The 27,043-nt window shown below is 36.1% G+C and overlaps 1 protein-coding gene across 1 annotated transcript in view; it reads left to right on the plus strand.

The window, feature by feature from the left end:
• LOC150107826 (Fanconi anemia group J protein homolog) overlaps positions 1–27,043 on the plus strand; it is a 463,872-nt gene that overhangs the window by 281,821 nt on the left and 155,008 nt on the right. The gene's annotated exons all lie outside the window — the stretch shown is intronic.

The raw sequence follows: 27,043 nt of genomic DNA on the forward strand, positions 1-27,043 counted from the left end.
AATGATTGCCTAAAACTTTCTCTGTTTTCAGAAGTTATACTGAGTGATGCTCACCATTCATATGTTTCTTATTTAATTATTTTTTGTTTATATTTAAAAATAATTTATTAACTAATTATTTTCTTGTAATTTAATTTGGATATCTTAATATTAATGCAGATAGGACTATTCTCCTGCAGCCAATAGTGCACATAATATGTGCTTTCAATTGAATTATTGTTTTCTCTTTTTTCTGTGATTGTATTGACAATAGCTATGAAACTTAGACAAAAATTATACAAATAAAGAACATTTAAATTAAACGTACAAAATGTTCAGGCAATAACAATCAAGGAAAAGAAGGAGTAGCCATAGTATTCAACACAAAATACGAGGCTAATCTTCTTGAATGGCAGTCAGTCTCAAGTAGAGTAATGTGGGCAAATATGAGAATGGGGAACGGGACAGTGAGACTTATTTGTGCCTATGGTCCCACAGAAGGTTCTACTAAGGTAGAAGTGGAGGAATTTTTTGAGGCTTTAGAAAAAGCAACTGACACAATGAAAAAGGAAAAGTTGGTCCTTGTTGGGGATCTAAATAGTAGAGTAGGAAATGATTGTGAGACATACAAAAATATTTTGGGAAAATTTGGAGAAAAGAGCAAAGCTAATAATAATGGCAAATATCTGTTGGATTTCTGCTCAGGACATGGACTGGTTATTACTAACACCATGTTCCAACATAAAAATGTGCACAAATTCACATGGAGAGAAGAGGCTAGGAATAAGAAAAGTCTCATTGACTATGTTATTGTTGATAGTGATGTTTTCTCCCTGGTGCAGGACACCAGAGTGTACAGAGGATTTGAAATTGGAAGTGATCACTATTTAGTCTTGAGCAGGATAAAATTGAATTTCATATTGAAAAGAATAACATGTAAGAAAGTTTTAAAGCGAATAAAAGTTGAGCAGCTCTCAGATGTAAACTGTAGACTAAAATACAGAAATATTATTGAAAAGAAAATGAAAGAGTTTGAGAACAGGAATCAAACCTTGGAGATTCAGTGGCAAACTCTGAAGGAAACATTGATTGATTCTGCCAGAGAGGCATGTGGTGAGGTTGTGTGTAAAGATAAAAAAATCAGAACTCCCTGGTGGACACAGGAAGTTAAAGAGGCAGTGAAGGAAAAGAAGAAAGCATATCAAAAGTTCCTGGCAAATAAGTCAGCTTTTACTCTTACAGAATACAGAGAACAAATGTAAGAAAGCTAAACAGTGTGTAAAACTAGCTAAACAAAAGTCATGGGAGGACTTTGGCAAGAATATAGAAAATAAATATCAAGAAGGTGGCAAAATATTCTGGAGGTTGTTGAAGAAGCTTAGGAATGGAGGAAAGAGTGCTGTAAAAGGAATTAGAGATGATAAAGGTGAAATGAAAACAGGAGAAAAAGATATCCTTGAAATATGGAGTAATTACTTTGAAAAACTGCTAAATGAAACAAGCAGTGATGACAGCACAGTGATAAAAAACACTGACCAGGCATGCAGTCAGGAATACATATCCATACCTGAAGTAGAAAAAGCCATCAAAGGCTTGAAATGTGGAAAGGCAGCAGGAGTAGATGATATTCGACCAGAAATGCTGAAGTATGGTGGTATAAGAGTCTTACAGTGGCTGCACTGCATAGTTCAGAAAGCCTGGACAGAGGGACGAATTCCCGATGATTGGAGTAGAGCTCGCATAGTACCCATATATAAAAAGGGAAATAAAACTGAATGTGAGAATTACAGAGGTATTTCCCTACTGAGTGTTCCTGGCAAGATCTATGCAAGTATACTTGAGAAACGGTTGAGAAGAATTGTGGAAGAAAAGCTTGGTGAAGAACAAGCTGAATTCAGGCCAAATAGACGCTGTCAGGATCAGATCTTCACTTTACGACAAATAGTCGAGAAAGCATGGGAATATAACAAAGATCTGTATTTAAGTTTTGTCGATTTGGAAAAGGCATATGACAAGGTGCCAAGAGAGAAGCTATTCAATACGCTGCAGTTATATGGTGTGAATGGGGCATTATATCAAGCAATACTTAGTCTTTATTTGAGTTGTAAGTCAGCAGTTAGAATTGAAGGAAGTACAGGAAGATGGTTTAATGTTAAATCTGGTGTGAGACAAGGATGTACATTATCCCCTCTGTTATTCGTTATCTATATGGATCACATTATGAAGGAATGTGGTATTAAACGTGATATCAAAATTGGAGATGTTAATGTCAGCTCTTTGCTTTATGCGGATGATGTTATACTTCTAAATAAATCCGCTACAAGTGCAAGATTCTCTGACTAAATTGAATAGCTGTTGTAATAGATATGGTATGAAGGTCAGCAATAAAAAGACAAAGAAAATAGGCAGAATCATTGAAAATGTCAACTGTGTTGTGAATGTAGAACCTGTGGAACAAGTAAAACATTTCAGCTACTTAGGCACAATTTTTACTGAAGATGGTAAACTAAATATAGAAATAGACAATAGAATCAGCAAAGCTGGTATCGTGGGAAGTCAACTGAATAAATTCATATGGAATAAGAGAGAAATTAGTCAGAACACTAAATTAGCTGTATACAAGACTGTGTTCGAACCAATTTTAACTTATGGATCTGAGAGCTGGGTCAGAAGTAAAACACTTGACCAAAGACTAGAGACTGCAGATATGAGAGTCCTGAGAAAGATTAGAATCGTGAACAGATGGCATCAATGGCAATATCATATTAAAAATGAGGATATTAGGAAAGAACTTGACATTGTCAGCATCCAGGAATGCGTTAGCAGAGCTAATCTCAGATGGTATGGTCACTTAAATAGAATGGGAGAGGAAAGATTAGCAAAACAAGTGTTCTCTGCCAGGTTGGCAGGAAAACGACCCAGAGGAAGACCAAGATATAGGTGGATTGATACGGTATAAAGTGCCTTAGACGATAGAAATATAAGATATGATAATGTTGGAGTCTTGACAAGTAACAGACTGATTTGGAGGAAAATTGTAGATAGGAAGTTAGTAATGATGTAATTTTTTCATGTAGTACTGTCATATCCTGTACACCCCTTGAGGGTACATGGCAGGAATTTGACGATGATGATGATGATGAAATTAAATGTAAGTGATTTCAGTAATAATATTTTATGATGGATATCTCATCCAGTCTTCAGCTTGAATATACGACATTTGGACCATTACATGAAGCAAGAATAGAAACAAATATTGCCAAGTAGTGTTTTTAACTGATTTGAAGCTAACAGTACAATACCATTAACAAACTAATAAACAATATAAGCAAAAGCATTAAGGTGCTTATGCTTATATTGTTTCTCAAATTTGAAATTTGAGAAACAATATAATGAAATTTTTATATTGCTCAAATTTGAATGAACAAACATGTAGAGGTGGGTTCTGTTATCTATAATAATTATTCTGTTTTATCCACATTATGAGTAAGTTCACTGTACCATTTCATCAGGAATAATATTAAATATCAATTTGGAAAAATGCAGTTGCAGAATGATATTTTATGCATAAACTAAATTTAATAAACAAACAAACAAACCCTAAAACACGCCCCAACTCAATATCATCAATATGAGTTGAAGATCAGTACTATTGTTGGATTCTGATTATGTAGAGATTAGAGTAATTATTATTTGGTTCAGAATCCAACATGATCTTCCATCATATAGGCTAGACTTGTAAATATTATTTAATGTAAACAACTTATTTTACAATTTAATATTCATATAACTACTTTAATTTTGTCTAATATCTAATTATTTAATCAAAGATATATGTATTAATAATGAAAAGGCTGTATTAAATATTATTAAGCTATTTTAGTTATTACTATGTTAATATTATAAGAACTTGTATTTGATAATTTAACTGTGCATTATTTGAAATGTAAATATTCTCTATTTATTCCTGTTTGTGAAAGTTTAACGTTATGTAATAGCTCAATTTTACTTATGTTTTGTTGTCATGGAGACGCATGTAAGTAAGCGAGCGCGAGAATTGGAACAGAACATGAAGAGGAGATTTATTGAAAATGCTGAAAGTTTACTGGAAAGTTAAAGAGATCTCGAGAAGAATTTAGGCGGGAAAAATGGATATAAAAAGAATGAACGCAGAAATTAGGAGATGCGAGCATTAGAGATTTATTAGAGAGAGAGAAGGATTGGCATTAGGTTGGAATCGGGCATTCGGCAATAATAGCGAGTCGGCAAGTCACTCAAGCAACTAAATAAAGTCTACAAGTTGAGAAGCAGTTAGCTAATAAGTTTCTGAATAACAAATAAAGCAACGGAAGATAGCTGAGTGACTACTGAATGACTAGTGATATTTTAGTTGAGATTTATTTTCAGGGCAGACCTTTCAAGGACACACTGAAACGTGAAGCATAGTAAGAAGTAACTAGAGAATAAATAGAGGCAACAGGGTTGTGTTTAATGATAGCGGTGTTTAGAATTATAGTGCCTAAAGAATTATTTGAATGCCGGAGGAATGAACATCTGTACATATAAAACCCCAAGTTAAAGAATTATTGTGTATTGCCCTAATTCAAGAGTAATCAGTAGTGCCTCATACAAGAACATCTGATTATATGTATTGTGCCCGTAAATTAATTCAGTTAATGCTAGAAGATTTATTTTAATGAGTGCTGTTTATTGTTAAGAGTGTTTACAGTTATAAAAAGTGTTTGTGTGTATGTTGATGAAGGAAGAAGATTAACGGTAAGATTATTCCAACTTTAATATTTCTGTTCAGAGAAGTGTGTGAGTTTCATCTTAGAATTCCCTGATGTTAACAGTAACTATCGCGGAGAATTAAAAGAAGCGTAAAATTAAAAGTGCCTGTTTATGAAGAGGTATTACTGCAATTTTTATTGTATTTGGAACTTAAGGAACTATGAAAAGACTGTGCTAGAGATAACAGATTTGTCTTGTCAGAGTTTGATTGTACTTATCGGAGAAGCTGAAATGATTGTGATATCTTAATTACTGATTTGAAGTTAAGTGAAAAATTTATGATTTTAAAATTAAATGTTTGTTTTTGTTAATGAAAAGTTGTATTTTGCCTGAATCTCTTTTACTGCACCATTCATAAAATATTCGAACCAAAGCGGGAAAATTAAGTAAGTTAAATATACTCGGCCAGTATATATAATAACATCATATAAAAGAGGATAGTTGTGAGTTGGTTTTTCTTCAATTCTTGAACTAATTCAGATATAGAGTGGCGCAATCTATAAATATAAATTTTCTCTATATTGAATTAGAAATCAACTAGCAACTTATAATTTTGTTTAAGGACATCATAGTGATTAACATGTCGGATCCAAAGTATAAATTGAGAAGTAGGATCCAACACTATCAACATAAGAAGCCTGAATGTCAAAGAAATGGAGCTAGCTGAGGAATTAGATAAGTACCAGATCGATATAATAGGGGTGACCAAAACAAAAAAAAGACAAAAACTGATGAGATCTTTCTGAGCAATAAATACAAAATGTTATATTCAGGCAATGACAATCAAGGAAAAGAAGGAGTATCCATAATGAGGCTAATCTTCTTGAATGGCAGGCAGTGTCAAGTAGAGTGATATTTGCAAATATGAGAATGGGGAACTGGACAATAAGACGTATTTGTGCATATGGTCCCACAGAAGGCTCTACTAAAGGTAGAAGTGGAGGAATTTTTTTGAGGCTCTAGAGAAAGCTACTGACACAGTGAAAAAGGAAACTTTGGTCCTTGTTGGGGATCTAAATACCAGAGTAGGAAGTGATTGTCAGACATACAAAAATATTTTGGGAAAATTTGGAGAAAAGAGCAAAGCTAATAATAATGGCAAACACCTGTTGGATTTCTGCTCAGGACATGGACTGGTTATTACTAACACCATGTTCCAACATAAAAATGTGCACAAATTCACATGGAGAGAAGAGGCAAGGAATAAGAAAAGTCTCATTGACTATGTTATTGTTGATAGTGATGTTGGCTCCCTAGTGCAGGACACCAATGTACAGAGGGTTTGAAATTGGAAGTGATCACTATTTAGTCTTGAGCAGGATAAAATTGAATTTCATATTGAAAATAATAACATGTAAGAAAGTTTTAAAGCGAATAAAAGTTAAGCAGCCCTCAGATGTGAACCGTAGACTAAAATACACAAAGATTATTGAAGAAAAAATGAAACAGTTTGAGAACAGGAAACAAACCTTGGAGATTCAGTGGCAAACTTTGAAGAAAACTCTGACTGATTCAGTTAGAGAGGCATGTGGTGAAGTTGTCTGCAAGGATAGAAAAATTAGAACTCCATGGTGGACACAGGAAGTTAAAGAGGCAGTGAAGGAAAAGAAGAAAGCATATCAAAAGTTCCTGGCAAATAAGTCAGCTCGTGCTCTTAGAGAATACAGAGACAAATGTAAGGAAGCTAAACACTGCATAGAACTAGCTAAACAAAAGTCATGGGAGGACTTTGGTGTTTGTCGTGCATGTTGATTAATTTTAACAATACAGATGAGAACAGAGACTGATTTTAAGAGATTGATTAGAGAAATTAACTATTTATTAACTTATTGCTGATATTTCGTTAGTAGGCTATCCAATATGACCATGTTGCCACCTATTGGTGAGAGTGATCATAAGGTCTTGACCTGGGAGGTGGCTAAAGGTGTGAAATTTGTGATTAAGACAGGGTATATGTGGAATTACCGTGCTGGCAAGTATGACAAGCTTAGGACATTGCTTGGATCAGTGCCATGGCATGTACAACTGCAAGGGCTGGACGTCGATCGAGCATGTGAAGTGATCAAAGAGCATTTACAGGAGGTTGATTGTATACCTAAGGTCCGAATAGTGAAACAAGGAGGGGTTAAATGGATGAATAACACCATTAAGCTTGAGCTGCAAAAAAAGAAACAATTATGGAGGGAATTTAAAGAAAGGGGTGACCTGCAGGCACACGAACGGTATAAAGTACAGGCCAGAAGGGTAACGAGTGTGGTAAAAACAGCAAAAGCCGATTATGAAAGGAAACTAGCTATGCAAGCAAAAGAGAACCCCAAACAGTTCTTTCAATATGCTGCAAGCAAGAAAAAAACTGTACATGGCAAAATGATTTTAAGGAATGACGATGGTAAAGAGTTCACTGAACCAGTCGATATAGTGGAGTTACTGAGCGCGCACTTTGCAAAAGTATATAATCCAGGTGGTGACGTTGAAAAAATGAAGGAACCATTAGTTTATATGGGAATTGTGATGAATGAAGTGGAGGTGAATAGTCTATTACAGAACCTTAATGTGAATACATCTGTGGGATTGGATGGTATACCGGCACGGGTCTTGCATGAAGCGGCTAATGAATTATCAGTGCCCTTGACCATGTTTAATCTGAGTCTCAGGTCTGGCTTAGTCCCGAAGGCGTGGAAAGAGGGGAAAATAGTTTCACTGCATAAAGGAGGATCCAAGACTATGGTTGCAAATTACCGACCGATCAGCATATCAGGAGTCGTTGTCAAGGTCTTGGAGAAAGTAGTCAAGGGAAAAATACAGGAATGGATTGATGAAAATGAGATACTGTACAGAGGACAGCATGGCTTTGTGAAGGGTAGATCATGCCTCAGTAACTTGCTCAAGTTTTATAACAAGGTGACGGCTGAACTAGATAAGGGAAATGGGTTTACAGTGATACTGCTGGACCTGGCAAAGGCGTTTGACAGGATACCACATGGAATTCTAATCTGTAAACTACAACATATGGGAATGGATATAGGGTTGGTGAGATGGATAGCTGGGTGGTTGATGGAGAGATATCAAAGAGTAGTTTATTCAGGAGTAGAGTCCAAAAAACGGCCTGTGACTAGTGGTGTGCCACAGGGTTCTGTTCTTGGACCCCTTCTGTTTAATCTGTTCATTAACGATATAGGGAAGGGTCTAAGTGGGACAGTTCATTTGTTCGCTGATGATGCAAAGTTGGGTAGGGCGATAGTGAATGCAGAAGATGTCAAAGTCTTGCAAGATGACTTAGATAGATTGGAGTTCTGGACTAAGGAGAATGGATGTCAATTTAATGTGACAAAATGTAAGGTTATGCATTTCGGAGTGAAAAGATTAGCAGCAGTATACCACATTGGTGGAACTGTACTCCAAGAGATTGATGAGGCCAGGGACTTGGGAGTGTTGGTGGATAGGGAGATGAAGTTTAGGGGGCACATTGCGAAAGTAGCTAAATCAGCTCATCAACTCACTTGGTTGTTGGAAAATACCTTGACGAGCAGAGAAAAACAAGTTATTGTACCTCTGTACCGAGCCCTGATAAGACCTCATCTCGACTACTGTGCTCAGATTTGGTCACCTCGGTTCCTTCTTGATGGGGAGGAGGTTGAGAGGATCCAGAGGCGAGTGACTAAGATGATAGCAGGTCTATGGAATGAACCATATGAGAACAGGTTGAAGATTTGTGGGTTGCAGAAACTAGTTGATAGGCGGAAAAGGGGAGACATGATTGAGACATTCAAATTGCTAAAAGGATTCTATAGGATTAATTCAGATGATATTTTTGAGATCAGGACTGGTGGTGGGAGAACTAGGGGACACCCATGGAAGCTGGGCAAGAGCGTGGTTAGCAGGGGTGTTAGAGCTGGGTTCTTTACTTTTAGAGTGGTAAATGAGTGGAATAAGCTGCCAGAGTCTGTTGTGGGTACTATGATGGTGAACGAGTTCAAGACAAGGTATGATAGATACTGTGAGAATGTAATCGCATAGTTGTGTGGACATGATGTTTAGGGCCTCCCTCGATGAGTCTAAGGACTCCTGGAGTAGCCCGTGGTGGTAATAATAATAATAATAATAATAATAATAATATCTTCAGAACACAAAAACTGTTTGTCACGGTATGCAAGACTACAACAAATCCAGTATAACAATGGGACTACTTTGAATAATTGTAACATACAACACAAAGGCACCATGTACATTGTAAAAAAAAAAAAAAAAAAAAAAGAGAGAGAGAGAGAGAGAGAAAGCAGGTATTAATTAGTCTTAAGATGACTGTCTACCAAATCTTTGGCAAATTTCTACAGTCATACTTGTGGAAGTTTGGAGTATGTTTCAAGGCTTCTGTTGATTCCAAGAACAATCTCTCTGGCTTATAAATGCTTCTGTACAGCACTTTTGTTTTTTTTCCAATTGATTAGTGTGCAGGGGTATTCAAAGCATGGTCTGTAAGACCCAACTTGCCATACTGATAGTGTCAGATATATGTCTGTCCATAGTAAGCTTGATCGCATGAACAGGGCACTTCATAGACTCCTGGATGTGATAAAGAAGAGATTCTGTCCTTGGGTGATGGATGAGAGTTACCAGTTTGACATACAGTTTAAATACGGTGCATAGCTAATGTTTCTTAAGCACTCTAGATATCTTTTCAGATGTGCCTTGAATATATGGGACGGTGACAGTTTTGCTGTAGTCTTTTGTGTTAGACGGTTTGTGTGTGAGGTGGGGGGAATTCTGGGGAGCATTTAGTATTTTGTCTATTTTATGTCGTTATAGTCATTGTCTAAGAAGGTGTGATGTAAGTCTGAGAGTTCAGCAGTGAGAGCATTGTCATTGGAACAAATCACTCTAGCTCTATGGATTAGTGTTTTTTGAATACCATACTATTGAGATGGGTGATGGTGATTGTATGTGTAAATATCTCTGTGTATGTGTGGGTTTTCTATAAACCGAGAATGATAAGGAACCATCTGGAAGATGTGTGATTAATGTATCCAGGAAGGGAAATGGTCATTAGCTTCCAGTTCCATTATAAAGTGGATTTTTGGTTTTGGCTATTTAAGTGTGCTAAGAATGAATCTAATATGTCTGGGCCATGTGGCCAAATAGCAAGCACATTATCAACATGGAGTAGCTAGAGCCTTGTTTTGAGAGTGGCTGTATTGATAGCTAGCTTTTTGAAGTGTTCTATGTAGAAGTTGGCTGGGGGGAGGCGCTATTGGTGTCCCATCTAATTGTTTGTGTGTGTGTGTGTATTTATATTTTTTTTAACAACATAGATGGTGCCTAATTAGGACTTTAGTCTTTGTGTTGTACGTTGTTCATTATAGTCCCATTATTATACCAGATTTTTGTTATCTTGCGTACTGTGACAAACTGTTTTTGTGCTATCAAGATGCAGGATAGAATACCAGTGAAATATCAGCAATAAGTTAATAAATAATTATTTTCTTATCAGTCTCTATTCTCATATATATCATTAAAATTAATCAACAAAAGTTCTCATCCTCGACCTTAGATGGCAACACTATTGACCAGATTTTTTTTTCTAAATTGGTACATCTGTCATAAGTATCCATGTGAAATTGCAGGTCATTCTATCAAGTAGTTTGTTTTATACGGCTGTCTGAAGCAAAAGAATTGTCTGTATCCCTTGAAATGGATAAAATTGAGTGTCATGAGGTAATAAAATTCTTTGTAAAAGAAAGTTTAATGCCAAAAAAAATTCATTTGAAGTTCATAAAAGTTAATGGACACTTTCTCCTTCATTTTCGACTATTAAGAAATGTGCTGTCGAGTTTAAACATGACCATACCAGCCTTGAGGATGATCCACGTGAAGGATGTCCAAAAAGTGTAACAACACCAGAAATCGTTGATCGAGTGCACGATAACGTATTGGATGACCGGCGAATCAAAGCATGAAATTGCTGAGACTATAGGCATTTCAAAAGAACTTATAGGATATATTTTGCATGAAGAATTGCAAATGAAAAAGCTTTGCACAAGATGGGTGCCGCGCTTGCTCACAGCAGATCAAAAACGCACTCGCATGAAAATCTCTGAACAGTGCTTGGAGCATTTTAACAAGAATAAAACTGATTTTGTGCATCGATATATTAGTATGGATGAGACCTGGATTCACCATTACACACCAGAATCCAAACAGCATTCAAAACAGTGCACAGAAGCCAGTTGTTCAGTGCCAAAGAAGACAAAGTTGGCTCCATCAGCAGGAAAGGTCATGGCATCGGTGTTTTGGGATGCTAAATGCATTTTGTTTATTAATTATCTTGAAATGGGTAAAACAATAACTGGGGAATATTATTCTGATCTTTTAACCAGACTAGGCGAAAAAATTCATGAGAAAAGACCTGGTTTGCAGAAGGGAAAAAAGTCATCTTTCATCAGGACAATGCACTGCCCACAATGGTGTGTTGGCAATAGGAAAATTAAGGGATCTACACTGTGAATTGTTGGAACATCCACCCTATTCCTCAGATTTGGCTCCCTCTGACTTCTATCTCTTCCCACAACTAAAACACTTCCTTGCTGGTCAGCATTTTTCTTTGAATCAAGAGGTGATTGGAGCTGTAGAGGGGGTTTTTTCAGATCTTACTGAGAATCACTACAGGGATGGGATAATGGTGCAGGAGCATCTTTGGAATAAATGTTATTAGTCTTAAGGGAGATTATGTTGAAAAATAAAAATAATTTCATTGTTAGGCTGAGAACTTTTCGGATCACCCTCGTGTGTGTGTGTGTTTAACTTATGCATTAGATCAGCCTTGGTATTCTCTTGGTCTGGCTCCCATTGATGAGCCACAAAGGTCAAAATAAACTGGTCTGGGACATGGCCCTTCCCATAATGCATAGCGTTATACACCCCCTAAAATACGTTTGCGTTGCAGGAAACTAAGGCATTTAATGTGAAATCATTAAATATTCTATATACAAGTAGCCCAGTCGTGAAGAAACTTCAAATTTTGTTCGTTTACACTTTGTTAAATGATTAAATAAGAATATAATGGCATTTTTAATTTAATTTATTACCATGTGAAAAAACTTTCAACTTCAGGCTGATGAAAATGGATGTAATCCATCTATGCAGAATGACACAGTGCTAATAGCAGATCAGAACTGCTCTTGCATGAAAATCTCTGAACAGTACTTGGAGCATTTTAACAAGAAGAATAAAACTGATTTTGTGCATTGATTTATTACTATGGATGAGACTAGTATTCACCACTACAAACCAGAATCCAAAAAATCAAATTGATTTTTGATTGAGTCATGAGACTGTGACTATTGAATTAAAAAATGGAACTCTGGTGCATGGTACAATAACATGAGTGGATGTAGCAATGAACACACATTTGAAAGCTGCCAAAATGAACAGTGAAGAATAGAGATCCAGTTCAAATAGAAAATTTGAGTATTCAGAGCAATAATATTCGCTATTACATTTTACCAGACAGTTTGCCTTTGCAAACTTTATTGATTGATGATACACCTAAAGCAAAGAAAAGGAAGCAACTGTAGGAAGAGGTAGAGTATGTGGCCAAGGAAGATAGTGAACACAGATAAAAGAAACAATAAAGCACTAAATTGATAAAATAATGCCACATCATATTAAAAAATATGATGTGGCCAAAGTGTAAATCACTGGTCTGTCACTAATACCATTCAAGGAAGTATATACTCCAAGACATAAACCTTTTTTAAATTCATCACATAAATATATTTTTTCCAGTCTTCATAAATAAGTTCAGATTTCTATTGTAAAGGGTATGTTTCAAAAGTGATTTCTCTATTTTTCCATTTTAATTGCAGTAGTAAAAAATCTGCTAATTCAGTGTTATCATATATACAGTCTTGAATAGTGCAAGGATGGGAAATTATGTGACTGAAAATGCAAACTTAAATTTTACCATCATAATAATGTACTTACTAAATATAGATTAAAATGAAAGGTTTAAAAAAAAATTACATGGCACCTCCAACGAGCCCAAAGACTATACGAGTGAGAGCACCCACTCTCTGTCTCCACCACTCAATCCATCAACCACAATGAACCACATCATCTACACCAATGCCATCTGCTGCCCACCACCATCACTAATATTTTCACAAATCACAAACATCCATGTCCATGGTGGGATTCGAACCCACGCCCTTTTTGACTGGAGACTGGATCTGCTATTCGGCCAACCAGACCGGCAGTTTACTCTAAGTTCAATATGGTGCCCACTATATATACATATATATATATGATTGCATCCTTTCCTTTAATATTACAAGCTGATCAGTATTCATTTTAATAAATTATGGAGGCTACAACTGTGTTAAGAATAATTACTTTAATTTCCCAATGTTTCAACCTTCATTTTAAGGTTATCATCTGGAGTATACTATTATTATTATTATCATCATCAACATATACCTGCCATATACCCTCAAAGGGTGTACAGGATATGATAGTACTACATGAAAAATTTACATCATTACTAACTTCCTATCTACAATTTTCCTCCAAATTAGTTTTGGCTTTTCGTTGTAATTAGTCTGTTATCAAGACTGCAACATTATCAGATCTCATATTTCTATCATCTAAGGCACTTTGTACCGTATCAATCCATCTATATCTTGGTCTTCGTCGTTTTCCTGCCAACCTGGTGGAGAACACTTGTTTTGTTAATCTTAACTCGCTCATTCTGTTTAAGTGACCATTTACACCCTGATATCTTAAGAATATAGAATTCTCAGCTATCATGGTGTAACATGAAGAATAAATAAAATAAATTAAAACCCTGCATAAAAGATAATAGTTAAATTAATTAAAAGAAAAAGAAAGATTCTTGCATCCAATAAAATGTATAAAATATAAAGGTTTTGTTAAACTAACAAAAGAAAGAATATATTAATATTGTGATGTGATTTAAATGAGAAAAGTTAAATAAATAAGACAGAAAAGGATTAGTCATAAAAGATGGTATGTGAGAGGCTAGTAAATTATTAAGTAAATTCGTAGAAAAATTTTGGAAGGGATTAAGTTAGAGGCTAGCAAGAGAAAAACAACAGACTGTCGCTCAGGGCCGATTCCCGGATTGAGACATCGTTACGGGCTCGCCGATCAAATGACGTTTGGCAGAAAAACGCCACCCTAATTGGTCGGTGAAGTAAAAACAAGTAGGGGGTGGAGAAAAGAAGTTAGAATAAGTGCTGTTAGGAGAACAGGCATAAAAGGGTTGGAACCCCCCCCCCCCCACGAGGCTTTTTTGGTTTTGGTGTTGATCCTGTTCCAAGGGAGTCCTTCGCGAGCTCTTTCATAGGGATTTCATGGTGTTTTCCTGAATGGTGAGGTAGGGGTTATATCTCCCACGCCACAACACGGAAACAAAAGTGAGCGGAATTTCGGCTCCGTATTTCCTATGTGAGAAGCTAAGAATGCCATAAAGTCGAGGAAAAGAAAGCATATTCTTTGTGTTCCAACTTCAGTGACAACTGCGAAAAACGGAGAGCTGTAAAGAAATCGATGTCCACTTGGCGAGTTGTATAGATGATTCAGAGTGTGTCTAAGCATAGTTAAACTCCAAAGGGAGCGTAGAAGAAGCAGATTATCGGTGAGGTTATATCAAGATAATTCAATCAGAAGAAGGTAAAGGTCCATATGAAAAACCCAAGAAAGAAAGGTACTGTAAAATATATCTAATGTTAACTAAAATTTGTCTGTGATAAGTATTCTAATACGGAACTGTTGAAGTGACCAAGGAAAATTTATACTAGGACTTTAGTATCTGACAGAATATATTAAAAGTAAGCTGGCTAGTGTTAATGTTATGTGAATAATTAAGTGTCCTGAGAATTTTGCATGTCTATTGTAATGTATAGGAAAGCTAAAATGTCATAGTTGTGTGTTAGTGCAGGAAAAGGTTTAGATAATCTACTTAAGTTTGAACAGTTAAATAGTGTGAATTAATCTTATTTGTCCATGTCAAATGAATTTACGTATTGAATGTGTATGGCGGCATGATCGTAATACTAGTTATGTGTTAGTGCTATAAATGATTTAATTAATCTGCTTAAGTTTGAATAGTTAAATAGTGTGAAGTAATCTTATTTGTCCATGTCAAGTGAATTTATGAGTTGAATTGTTAAGGCGACATGATCGTAATACTCATTATAGGATCATAGCCTAATTACTTGTAATAAGCCAATGTTAGTTTATAAGTATTTAGTTTAGCATTAAATTGAGTAATCACTAAAATTGAAATTGTACCATTTTAAGGAATTTAATAAACCTTTGTTCAATGATAAAAGAGTTGTCTGAAATTGCTGTCCAATGCACCACTTGAAAAATTACGAACCTAATCACGCGGGAAATTAATGTTAAGAAACGAGATAAAGTGTCACAAGGACATTATATATGAAAACAAGGAGTTCTTTCTCCTTGTTTTCGTATATAATATCTTAAACTAAATATCCCAAAAGGCACAGCATAAATACAAATATTAGGGGTACTAAGGGGAGAAATAACTTAAGTATTAGTAAAAATATTGGTGATATCTCGTGCGTAGATAATAGAAGAACATAGGTAAGCGGAAATTATAAATTAGAATAAAAATCGTAAAATGGGACACAACATAAAGGGCGCAGCTGGTAGGATATAAAGTATAAGAAAGTTAATAGAATAGAATAGGTCACAACACCATACCACATGAGATTAGCTCTGCTAATGCATTCCTGGATGCTGACAATGTCAAGTTCTTTCCTAATATCCTCGTTTTTAATATGATATTGCCATTGATTCAATCTGTTCACGCCTCTAATCTTTCTCATGACTCTCATAACTGCAGTCTCTAGTCTTTGATTAAGTGCTTTACTTCTGACCCAACTCTCAGATCCATAAGTTAAAACTGGTTTGAACACTGTCTTGTTTACAGCTAATTTAGTGTTCTGACTAATTTCTCGATTATTCCATATGAATTTATTCAATTGACTTCCTACCATACCAGCTTTGTTGATTCTGTTGTCTATTTCCATATTTAATTTACCATCTTCACTAAAAATCATGCCTAAGTAGCTGAAATGTTTTACTTGTTCCACAGGTTCCCTGTTGACAACACAGTTGACATTTTCAACAATTCTACCTATTTTCATTGTCTTTGTCTTTTTATTGCTGACCTACATACCATATCTATTACAACAGTTATTCAATTTAGTCAGGGAATCTTGCAGACTTGTAGCAGATTTATTTAGAAGTATAACATCGTCTGCATAAAGCAAAACATTAACATCTCCAATTTTGATACCAGGTTTAATACCATTTTCCTTCATTATATGATCCATGTAGATAATGAATAACAGTGGGGATAATGTACATCCTTGCCTCACAACAGATTTAACATTAAGCCATCTTCCTGTACTTCCTTTAATCCTAACTGCTGATTTACAACTCAAATAAAGACTAAGTATTGCTTGATAATATGCCCCATTGACACCATATAACTGTAGCATATTGAATAGCTTCTCTCTTGGCACCCTGTCATATGCTTTATCCAGATCGACAAAACTTAAACACTGATCTTTGTTATATTCCCATGATTTCTCAACTATTTGTTGTAAAGTGAAGATATGATCCTGACAGCCTCTATTTGGCCTGAATCCAGCTTGTTCTTCACCAAGTTTTTCTTCCACAATTCTTCTCAACCATTTCTCAAGTATACTTGCATAGATCTTACCAGGAACACTCAGTAGGAGAAATACCTCTGTAATTCTCACATTCAGTTTTATTTCCCTTTTTATATATGGGTACTATGAGAGCTCTACTCCAATCATCTGGAATTCGTCCCTCTGTCCAGGCATTCTGAACTATGCAGTGCAGCCACTGTAAGATTTTTATACCACCATACTTCAGCATTTGTGGTCGAATATCATCTACTCCTGCTGCCTTTCCACATTTCAAGCCTTTGATGGCTTTTTCTACTTATATGTATTGCTGACTGTATGCCTGTTGAGTTTTTTTACTACTGTGCTATCACTGCTTGTTTCATTTAGCAATTTTTCACAAGTGATTTGGAAGTGATCACTTCCAATTTCAAATCCTCTGAACACTCTGGTGTCCTGCACCAGGGAGAAAACATCACTATCAACAATAACATAGTCAATGAGACTTTTCTCATTCCTTGCCTCTTCTCTCCATGTGAATTTGTGCACATTTTTATGTTGGAACATGGTGTTAGTAATAACCAGTCCATGTCCTGAGAAAAAATCCAACAGGTATTTGCCATTTTTATTAACTTTGCTCTTTTCTCCAAATTTTTCCAAAATATTTTTGTATGTCTGACAGTCACTTCCTACTCTGCTATTTAGATCCCCAACAAGTACCAACTTTTCCTTTTTCATTGTGTCAGTAGCTTTCTCTAGAGTAGGGATGCACAGACCGTGGCCCTTCGTTGATTTGCTGGAGGCCCACCTCACCATGTATTATTTTAACCTTAAAGAGAAACGTTTCTCTTCGCAAAAGGCACTTCGTATTTATAACCGTGCCAGCCAAGCCTTACTCAGAGAACAAATTGCCGCCACTCGCTGTTTCCTGAGTGAAGCTAACTCAGGTATACAAGCACTCGAAGATGACCTTTCAAGCACCTTAAGCCATGAAATTTGGTCGATTGTATACGACATCTCATGCACTGCAGCAGGGAATAAATTTAAAAAAGTATGAGATCGACACATCAAAAAATTCGAAAATTTAAAAAAAGACGCGATCTCGAAACTGGAACTTCCTACCGAAATGGTTGTTAACCTGTCGTCACTTAGTGTGAAACCTGAAGCACTCGACGCCCTCGCACGTGGCCACATCTTCGCCATTGCGCCCAGAAGAATACCTGCTGAGGATATCATGATACGAATTGAACGCGGGATTCAACACCTTCCAAGCCACGTCGCCAACGATATCAGACTGGATGTAGCTTGTGTCCTGACCAAAGCTAAACCACCTAAACCCAACATGCCCAGTAAAGAAATTAAATCTCTATTAGAATTAAACAAAAACAAGAAAATAATAATCACCAAAGCTAACAAAGGGAATGCCACAGTATTGCTTAACCAAAAAGATTACACAGGTAAGCTGAAATCTCTATTGTTAGATCGGGCCACTTAACTCCCTGTCGAGTATAATCCCACCAATTCACAAATTAGAAAACTCCACAGGCTCATTAAGAAGGTCACTTCTTGGCCTGTGGAAATCACTAACAAATTAAAACCATATAACTCCATAAGGTTATATAGTTTTAATTTGTTCCTCCCCTCCCCTCCCCCCCCCCCCCCCCCCCGCCATATTTATGGACTCCCAAAAATTCACAAGGAAAATGTGCCATTACGTCCCATAGTGGATGGCATTGATTCCCCCACATACAAACTAGCTAAACATTTGGCCAAAGCTCTCTCACACTATACTGGCAACACACCTTCATACATAAAAAAACTCAGCCCACTTCAAAGCCAGCATTGAAACCTTACACTCAAACACACTGACATAATGGTCAGTTTTGATGTCTCCTCCTTATTTACAAATGTCCTACTTAAAGAATCCTTAGAGCTAATCCAAGCTAAATTTCCTCCCGATATCACAGCCCTATTTCAGTTCACAATGAACTCAGGCTATTTTCTTTGGCAAGGAAAATTCTACAAACAAATAGAAGGGACAGCCATGGGTTCTCCACTCTCCCCACCCTTGGCCAACTTTTATATGGAGACTTTTGAAGAGGAAGCCTTAAACTCTGCCCCACAAAAACCAACCGTTTGGCTTCGCTATGTAGGTGACGTATTCGCTATTTGGCCACATGGCTCTGATGCACTCCTGTCCTTCTTAACACACTTAAACAACCAACACCCCAGAATCAAATTCACCCTGGAAGAGGAAAAAAACAACTGCATTCCTTTCTTAGACACACTAGTCACCCGCCAGCCATATGGAACCTTGGTTTTCTCAGTATATAGAAAACCCACCCATACAGGCAGATACATTCACCAACAATCCCCCCCCCCCCCTCACAACAATATGGAGTCATTAAGACACTACACAACAGGGCTAAACTTATCTGCTTGAATGACAATGCCCTAACCACAGAACTAACCATATTCTCAACACTTTCTCAGCCACTGACTACCCCCCCCCCCCAAAAAAAAATCCAAAAAATATTGAAACCAGTAATCCACAACCTCCCCCCCCCCTCACAACAAGGATTACTCTAAATCCATTGCCATACCCTACATCCGAGGCACCTTGGAAAAAATCAAAAATCTTAAAAAAACATAACTTCTTGTTACAGACCATATAAAAAATTGGCATCCCTTATCCACTCTACTAAAGACCAACCACCCCCCCTAGACCTACCTGGTGTATACCAGATCCCTTGCAGCTGTAAGCTGTCCCACTTTGGCCAAACAGACAGGATAGCAAATATCAGAATTTCAGAACACAAGGACTACATCTGGTCTTGCTGACCATGCGCTGGATACCTGCCATAGAATATGGTGGAAGAAAGCCAGGATAACACACCGTAGCAAATACAGATATGAAAGGCTTTTCATGGAATCAGCTTCAGCCCTAAGAAACGATCCAAACCTCAACAAATTTGGCTGCATGAGACTTCCTCAAATTTGGGAAACCTACATCAGAAGACCTTCAGCCCAATCGCCCAAGAATACCATCATTGCCCGCTAGAGGGCACAATCAGGACTTTAGGAGAAATAATAGCTTCCTACTTCTTCCTCACTTACTGTTTTGTTGTGCCTGCGTGCCACGTGTCTTGTACCTAAGTTCTTGAAAATGGCAAAGTGACGTTGCTGAAATATATTAAAATTTATTTTAATGTAAATCCTAGTACGTTGTAATTTCCTTAAATTATATAGTGAAAATGTAATCTATGAAGCAGAGGTACATCTTTTTGTTTTTCTAGATATCTTTCTATGATGGTTCTGACGTTGAAAAATACCTTCTCTTGTACCTACATTTTCCTTGAAGCCACTTTGTGTATCATTTATTTCTATGTTTATTTTTCTTTTATTTCTTTCAAGAATAACATATAGGAGGACTTTTGATAGTTGACTGATGAGGCTGATTGTCCTGAACTCTTCACATCTTGTAGCTTTTATTTTTTTGGGAATTGGAACGAAAATTGAGTTATTAATATCTTTTGGGTAGAAATCCAGTCTCGTATATTTTATTGCATAATTTTGTTAGAAATTTCAGTCCTCCTTCATCAAGAGCCCTCAACCATTCTGCCAAGATGTTATCTATTCCTGAAGCTTTATATGGTTTTAGTTTTCTGACGGCATTTTCAACTTCACAGAGTAAAATGGATGGTCGTTTTAAATCTGTCTGTTCAGGAATATCATTTCTTTGTTGTTCATATAATTTCCTTGTGTATTCAGTCCATCTTTCCATGATTTCTTTTTTATCCATTAGAATATGGTCTCTTGAGTCTCTAATGACTCTTGCATGATGGTTTGCTGTATTTGTCCTGCTTGTCATTTCTCTGATCTTTTCATGCATCTCTCTGCTTCTCTGTTTTCTATCAAGGTTTTCTATATCTATACATTTATATTTAATCCATTCTTCTTTGGCTTTCCTGCATTCTTTTTTTATTTCTTTATTCATGCTTGTATATTCAGGTTTGTTCTTTAACTTTTTTCTTTGTTCCATCAACGTCAGTATTTTTTCATTCATCCAAGGTTTATTCCTTTTCCTTTTTAATTGTGGGAGTGTATTTTTGGCTGCTTCATTGATGCTATTCTTGAATGTTTGCCAGTTATGTTAATTTCATCAATTGGCATTCTATTTTGTGTGTGAGTTGTGGTGTCAGGCTTGTTAAGGGATTTTATGAATTCTTTTATAAAGCAGTCTTTAACTTCTTGGTTGTTAAGTGAGTCTGAATTATAATAGTTGGCTTGGCATCTTAAGTTTTATTTTGATTTTTGCAATTACTGGGTTGTGGTCTGATCCTATGTCTGCTCCAGGATATGTTTTTGTTATTGCACTTCGGAATCTTTTGCTTATTATTATATAGTCAATTTGGTTTCTATAGATGTCCCCAGGGCTTTGTCCAGTATATAGTCTTCTGGGAGGATGTTTAAACAGTGTGTTGGCAATTATTAGGTCATTGGTTTCACAGAATTGAATTAATCTTTCACTTCTTTCATTTCTGATTCCAAGCCTTGGTTTCCCCATGCAAAATGAGATTTTTTCTGAGCCCACTTTTGCATTTAGGTCGCCAATCAGTATGATAACACCATCTGACTTAGCACTGGAGATTGCAGTTTGGATGTCTTCATAAAATTGTTCCAACTTCATCTGGGTGATCTTGGGTTGGTGCATATGCTTGGATAATATACAGGTTGAATGGTTGGGTAGTTATTTTGGCTGTTATGATTCTGTCACATATGGGCCAATATCCCTGTAGAGATTTTGCAATTCTATTACTTAGGACAAGTGCTACTCCATTAAGGTGTAAGTCACTGCCAGAGTAGATTATAGTGTGATTTTTTTCTTCTTATTATGCCTGTATCTGTCTACCTCACTTCACTGATACCTGCAATATCGGAATTCATCACTTCTAATTCCTGGAGTAGGTTATCTAATTTGCCTGCCTCATAGAGTGTTCTGACATTCCATGTTACTATTTTCAAGAGATTGCTCCTGGTTTTCAGACTCCTGGTTATCACCCCTAGGAAACGGTAAAAAATAAATTCTACAATGGATAAAGCAGGGCCAAGTAGGAAACGCAAACTACAGGATGAAAAACGGTTGTTTAGTAATATCGTGTGCTTGATTTGCAAAAGTGCTGTAGCCATACCAAAAGAATACAATATAAGGAGACACTATGAAAGTCTGCATTCTACATTTTCAAATCTACCCGAGGAATTACGTGAACAAAAGATTTTATTTTTAATACGAGAATTGACAGGTCAGCAAGTGATGTTTGCAAAACCTATTCAAGATTCGGAAATCGCAACAGAAATAAGTTTTGAAATATCTCGCCTGATAGCAAAAAGGTGCCGACCATTTACAGACAGAGATTTCGGTAAAGATTGCCTTGAGATAGCTGTTAAAAAAATTTGTTCTGAATCAGCCAAAAATGTTGAGAAAATTCAGTTAAACAGGATGAATGTGCAAAGAAGAATTACTGCAATGTCGGAAAATGTAAAGGACCAATTAACATCTTATTCAAAGAAATCAACTGACATTACTTCCACAACCCAGTTGTTAATATTTGCACGTGGAATAACGCAAGAGTTTGAGGTAAGTGAGGAGCTGATTGGAATGAGTTCATTGTCAGATCAAACGAAAGGTAATGACTTTTCACTAGGCTTTTGGAACAATGTTCCAAAATTGATTTAGATCTGACAAAATTATCAGGTATCATGACTGACAGAGCTCCTTTCATAATAGGATCTAATTCTGGATTGGTAACATTATTGAAACAGCATTTGGGATGGCACGACGATGAGTTGATACAATTCCACTGTATAATCTACCAGGAGATCTTGTGCCCTAAGAAACTTGGATTTGAACATGTCATGAAAGTTGTGGTTTCAACGATTAATTTTATAAAATCCCTTGGCCTTAATCACCGACAATTTAAAAAGTTTCTTGAAGAAGACATTGAAAGTGAATATGGTGAATACTTAATTTTTTTACACAGAAGTGAGGTGGCTAAGTCGTGGACAAACATTGGAGCGATTCCTAAATTTAATTGATGAAATTGAAAACTTCATGACTGAAAAAAACAAAAACATCCCTGACATAAAAAATACGGATTGGTTATGTGACGTAGCCTTTCTGGTTGACTTTACTAATCATTTAAATACGTTAAATATGCGACTTCAGGGCAAAGATCAATTGATTACTCAACTTTACGACCACATTTTGTCTTTTCAGTGCAAGTTAAATCTATTTCAAATCCAACTGAAGTCAGGGAATTACATCTATTTTCCTAATTATAAGAAAGTTTCTGAAAAGCTTAATGTCAACTTCAAAACATTATTGAAAAGCTTGATAACTTGATATCAGCCTTCAAGGATCAGTTTTCTGATTTTAAAAAAGTGAAACCGTTGCTACATTTATTTAGCAATCCTTTTGCCATTTTGCCCGAAAATGCACCTGAATCAGCACAGCTTGAACTCATCGACATTCAAAACGATGAGAACCTGCAAAATAAATTTAACGAAGGCAATTTATTAAACTTCTATCATTGTGTCGATAAAAATAATTATAAATGGTTGCTAGATAATGCATTAAAATGTGCAAACCTCTTTGGCTCAACATATATTTGTGAACAAACTTTTTCAGTCACGAATATTAACAAATCGAAAAATAGGAACCGCTTGACTGATGAAAATTTAGAATCAATTTTGTAGTTGGCTATTACAAAACTCGAACCATATATCAAAAGTTATCAAATCAATGCGATGTCATGCATCAAATTAAATTCATTTACTTTTTATTACCTTTTTTTGTAACAATTATGATAGGTATAAATAAAATAAACAATATATGGTAGATAACTTTCAAGTTTTTTTTGGCAGTCCTCCCATAAGTAACAGTGTAACTATGCGGCCCTCGGCCTTAACAAGTTTGTGCATACCTGCTCGAGAACATCAAAAAATTCTTCCACTTCTACCTTAGTAGCGCCTTCTGTGGGGCCATATGCACAAATAAGTCTCATTGTTCAGTTCCCCATTCTCATATTTGCCCACATTACTCTACTTGAGACTGACTGCCATTCAAGAAGATTAGCTTCGTATTTTGTGTTGAATATTATGGCTACTCCTTCTTTTCCTTGATTGTCATTGTCTGAATATAACATTTTGTCTTTATTGCTCAGAAAGATCTCACCAGTTTTGGTCTTTTTTGTTTCAGTCACCCCTATTATGTCGATCTGGTACTTATCTAATTCCTCAGCTAGCTCCATTTCTTTGCTATTCAGGCTTCTTATATTGATAACACCGATCTTTAACTCTGGTGATGTTGAGTTGGGGTGTGTGTTTTCAGATTTGTTCCAGTAGCTGACTTTTCACTGTTCGCGCTGGTTCTGTGGCCAAAACAACAGGAACCTTGTTTAACCGGGCGACGCCCCAGCTGGAATGAAATTTTGTCATGTTGTACCATCATTTTTTATTTTGGTTTAACCAATAAGAATACAATTTGGTCGGCTAAATCCCAAATTGCCAGCTCATCCTCGTTCGTTCAGTATCCAAGTAGATACCCAACAGGGTGCACCACGAGTAGGTGAGGATTGGACATTAGGTCAGAAGTCCTGGTTGGTTCTTCGCATTCCTTTAAAGGCTATGGGGAGGTCTCTTCTCAGTTATACAACTTTGAACCTTAAGCACCCCTATTATTATGATTATTATTTAGGCCTCCAAGGAGTCAAGAGACTCATCGTTGGAGGTCCTTATTAGGGAAAACACAAAGTTTATCAAGATTCATCATGGGAGATCCCTCCTAGGAAACACAAAGTCTAAACTAAACATATTTGGTTGTTTATAATTAAAATACAATTTTATTTAATGCTGACCATAAAAACAAACTTATATTATAGCCTACCGGTTTCGCCAGCAGACTGTCTGTTTTTTCAAGGCGTTTATGAAAAGACATAAAAACTAGTAAATGCAAATTGAAAGGAATATAAAAAAAACATTGTAAACCAACTAGTAGCTAAGGTTACACGTTCGCGGGACAGAGAGGACTTATTGTTCTTATTCATTATCACGCATGCGTGTTTGTTGTAAACGTGTAATGTGATTATTAGCTAGCTGTAGTTCAGCTTGATTAAGAGAGACGATAAGGTTTTTCCACGAACTGTTTAGAATTACACTCTGATTTCTGTTGAGGTTTCCGCCAGTTATTGACACTATTGTGGCTTCCTTGAATAAACGATGTCTGTAGTCATTGAGATATGGCATAGAGCTGTTTTGCTACTCTATCATGGTTAGACGTACAGAAATGATGTGCTAAGCCGGAAGAGATACTTTTGTTGTGGTTTACATCACCAACATGTTCTTTTTGTCTGAATTTCTAAACTCCGGCGGAAACCTCAACAGAAATCAGAGTTTGTCCTATGTAGGCAAGACCACAGGAACAGGGAATGTAATATACTCCTTGATATTTGTAGAAAGGTACTTTATCTTTTGGGGATGCTAAAACTTGTCTGATGCTGGTGGTTGGTTTGAAGACCACTCTGATGTTGTAGGCTCTTAGTATTCTTGCTATTTGATAAGAAATTGACTTGATGGAAGAGATCACTACAGTAGAAATGTGCTTGGAGTATGAGTCTTCTTGTCTGGGGTTGTCACTGTATAGATATTTTTTTATGATGTTTTGAGGATATCCATTCTGTGTTAATGTGTTGGCTATTAGTGAGAGTTCAGTCTGAGTATCCTCCTCTTCTGATATAAACTTTCTGGCCCTATATAAGAAGAGGAGGGTATTCTATATTGGTGATAACTTTTAATTCATGTTTAAGTGCTTGCTCACTGAAGCAAATCTGTAAAGCCCTGCTTTTTGTATGTTAATGAAAGCTAATTTTTATTTCGAGTCATAATAAGTGTTTGTGTATATATTCGCCAGTATGTGTGGGCTTATGATAAACAGTGAAGGAAAGACTGCTGGAAGGAAGACTGTGTGACAAGTATATCTAGAAAAGGAAGTGTGTTCAGATTTTCAATTTTATTTGTGAATTGCATGTGTTTGTATTGTTTGTTTAGGTGACTGAGGAAAGTGTCTAATGTCTGGTAGTCATGGTCCATATAATGAAAACATTGTCAATCTCAGCCAGACTAAGTAAATGAATCTAGAGCACATCGCTCAAAACCTTCCATGTAAAAGTTAACAGTTGGGGGAGGCGGGATAGTAGTGAGCTGTGCTTTCTTTCTGCAAGTATAAAGTATTTTGTCACACAAAATAGCCAGAATGTAGTACATAGGCAAAGAACACTGTTATATCAGGTAGGAATTTGTCTTCTAAAAAAAGAATTGTGTTATTGACTGGGACATTTGTGTAAAGGACAGAGATGTCATACTGACTAATTAATCACTTTTTTTTTCAAGTGATGTCCTTAATTTTATTTACAAAGTGTTGTGTGGTTTTAATATAGGAGGGGGAATGACCTACCAACTCCTTGAGTTTTGGCACGTTTCTTGTCTAGATGATAATTGGAGTTGTTGATACCTTCAGCTGAAATGGTATGTTCTGCTTGTAAATTTTGGGCAAATTCTTGGGGAACAGGCATAGTGAAGAAGTGGTTTTTTAACTGTATCTTTAGTCCAGGATGTGACTTATTCAAGTAATTCTTCTGTTTTCTTTTTAATCTGATTAGTTTTGTTATATTTCATAAGCTGATAGGTGCTGTTGTCTGAGTCTAATTGATTCATTTTTTCTAGGTAAGTTGTTTGGTTTAAAATAACCATGGCACTTCCTTTATTGACTCTAGTATTTGTAATATCCTAACTTGCTTTTAAATATTTCATAGCTGCCAATTCAATTCTGATCAGATTGCTAGTTATTGCTTTATTATTATTTAAAATGTTAGATGTTTCTAATCATGTTTTATCAGCTATGGTGGTTGGGAGAAATCTTATGCTTCTTTCAATATGGTATATAAAATCCAATTTATTAGCCATCTTGGGTGCCACAGCAAAGTTTAAGTAGTGAGAGTTCATCACTATTCAGGGCATGGCAAGAAAGATTAATCACATGACTGTTCATTGAAAACAGTTGGTTGCTCCTGTTATCACTTAATTCTGGTTGGTTGCTATTATCCTCTCTTGTTAGTAGTTGCTTCTGTTAACACTGTCTTGTGGTTGGCTGTTCATAGTAATTCAGTGATGAGAAATTTAAATTTGTCCATTGGCTATTTTAAATACTGCTGCTCTTTAAGTCTAAAAAATTTGGCTGTAAGTTTTACTTTGTTTGTTTCCAGGGTTTGTTTAGCTGAGTCATCAGTAATCGTCTGAAGGACATCCCAAATATCTGGATTTAAATAACTGAAAAGTTCAAATTTTAAATTCTCTCCATTTTAAAAATGCCAGTTGATTAATTAAAGCAGAAACATGTATCGTTAGCTTACGATAATGGATTGCACCACTTGTGAGTCAAATCTCCATGAATTATGAGAATACTTTCCTTTAATGTTACACAGTCAGCATTCATTTTGGTAATTTATGGAGATTACAACCAT

This window comes from Typopeltis vanoorti, chromosome 4, assembly GCF_054136105.1.
Source record: "Typopeltis vanoorti isolate ZY-2024b chromosome 4, IOZ_Tvanoo_1.0, whole genome shotgun sequence".
Lineage (NCBI taxonomy): Eukaryota > Metazoa > Arthropoda > Arachnida > Uropygi > Thelyphonidae > Typopeltis > Typopeltis vanoorti.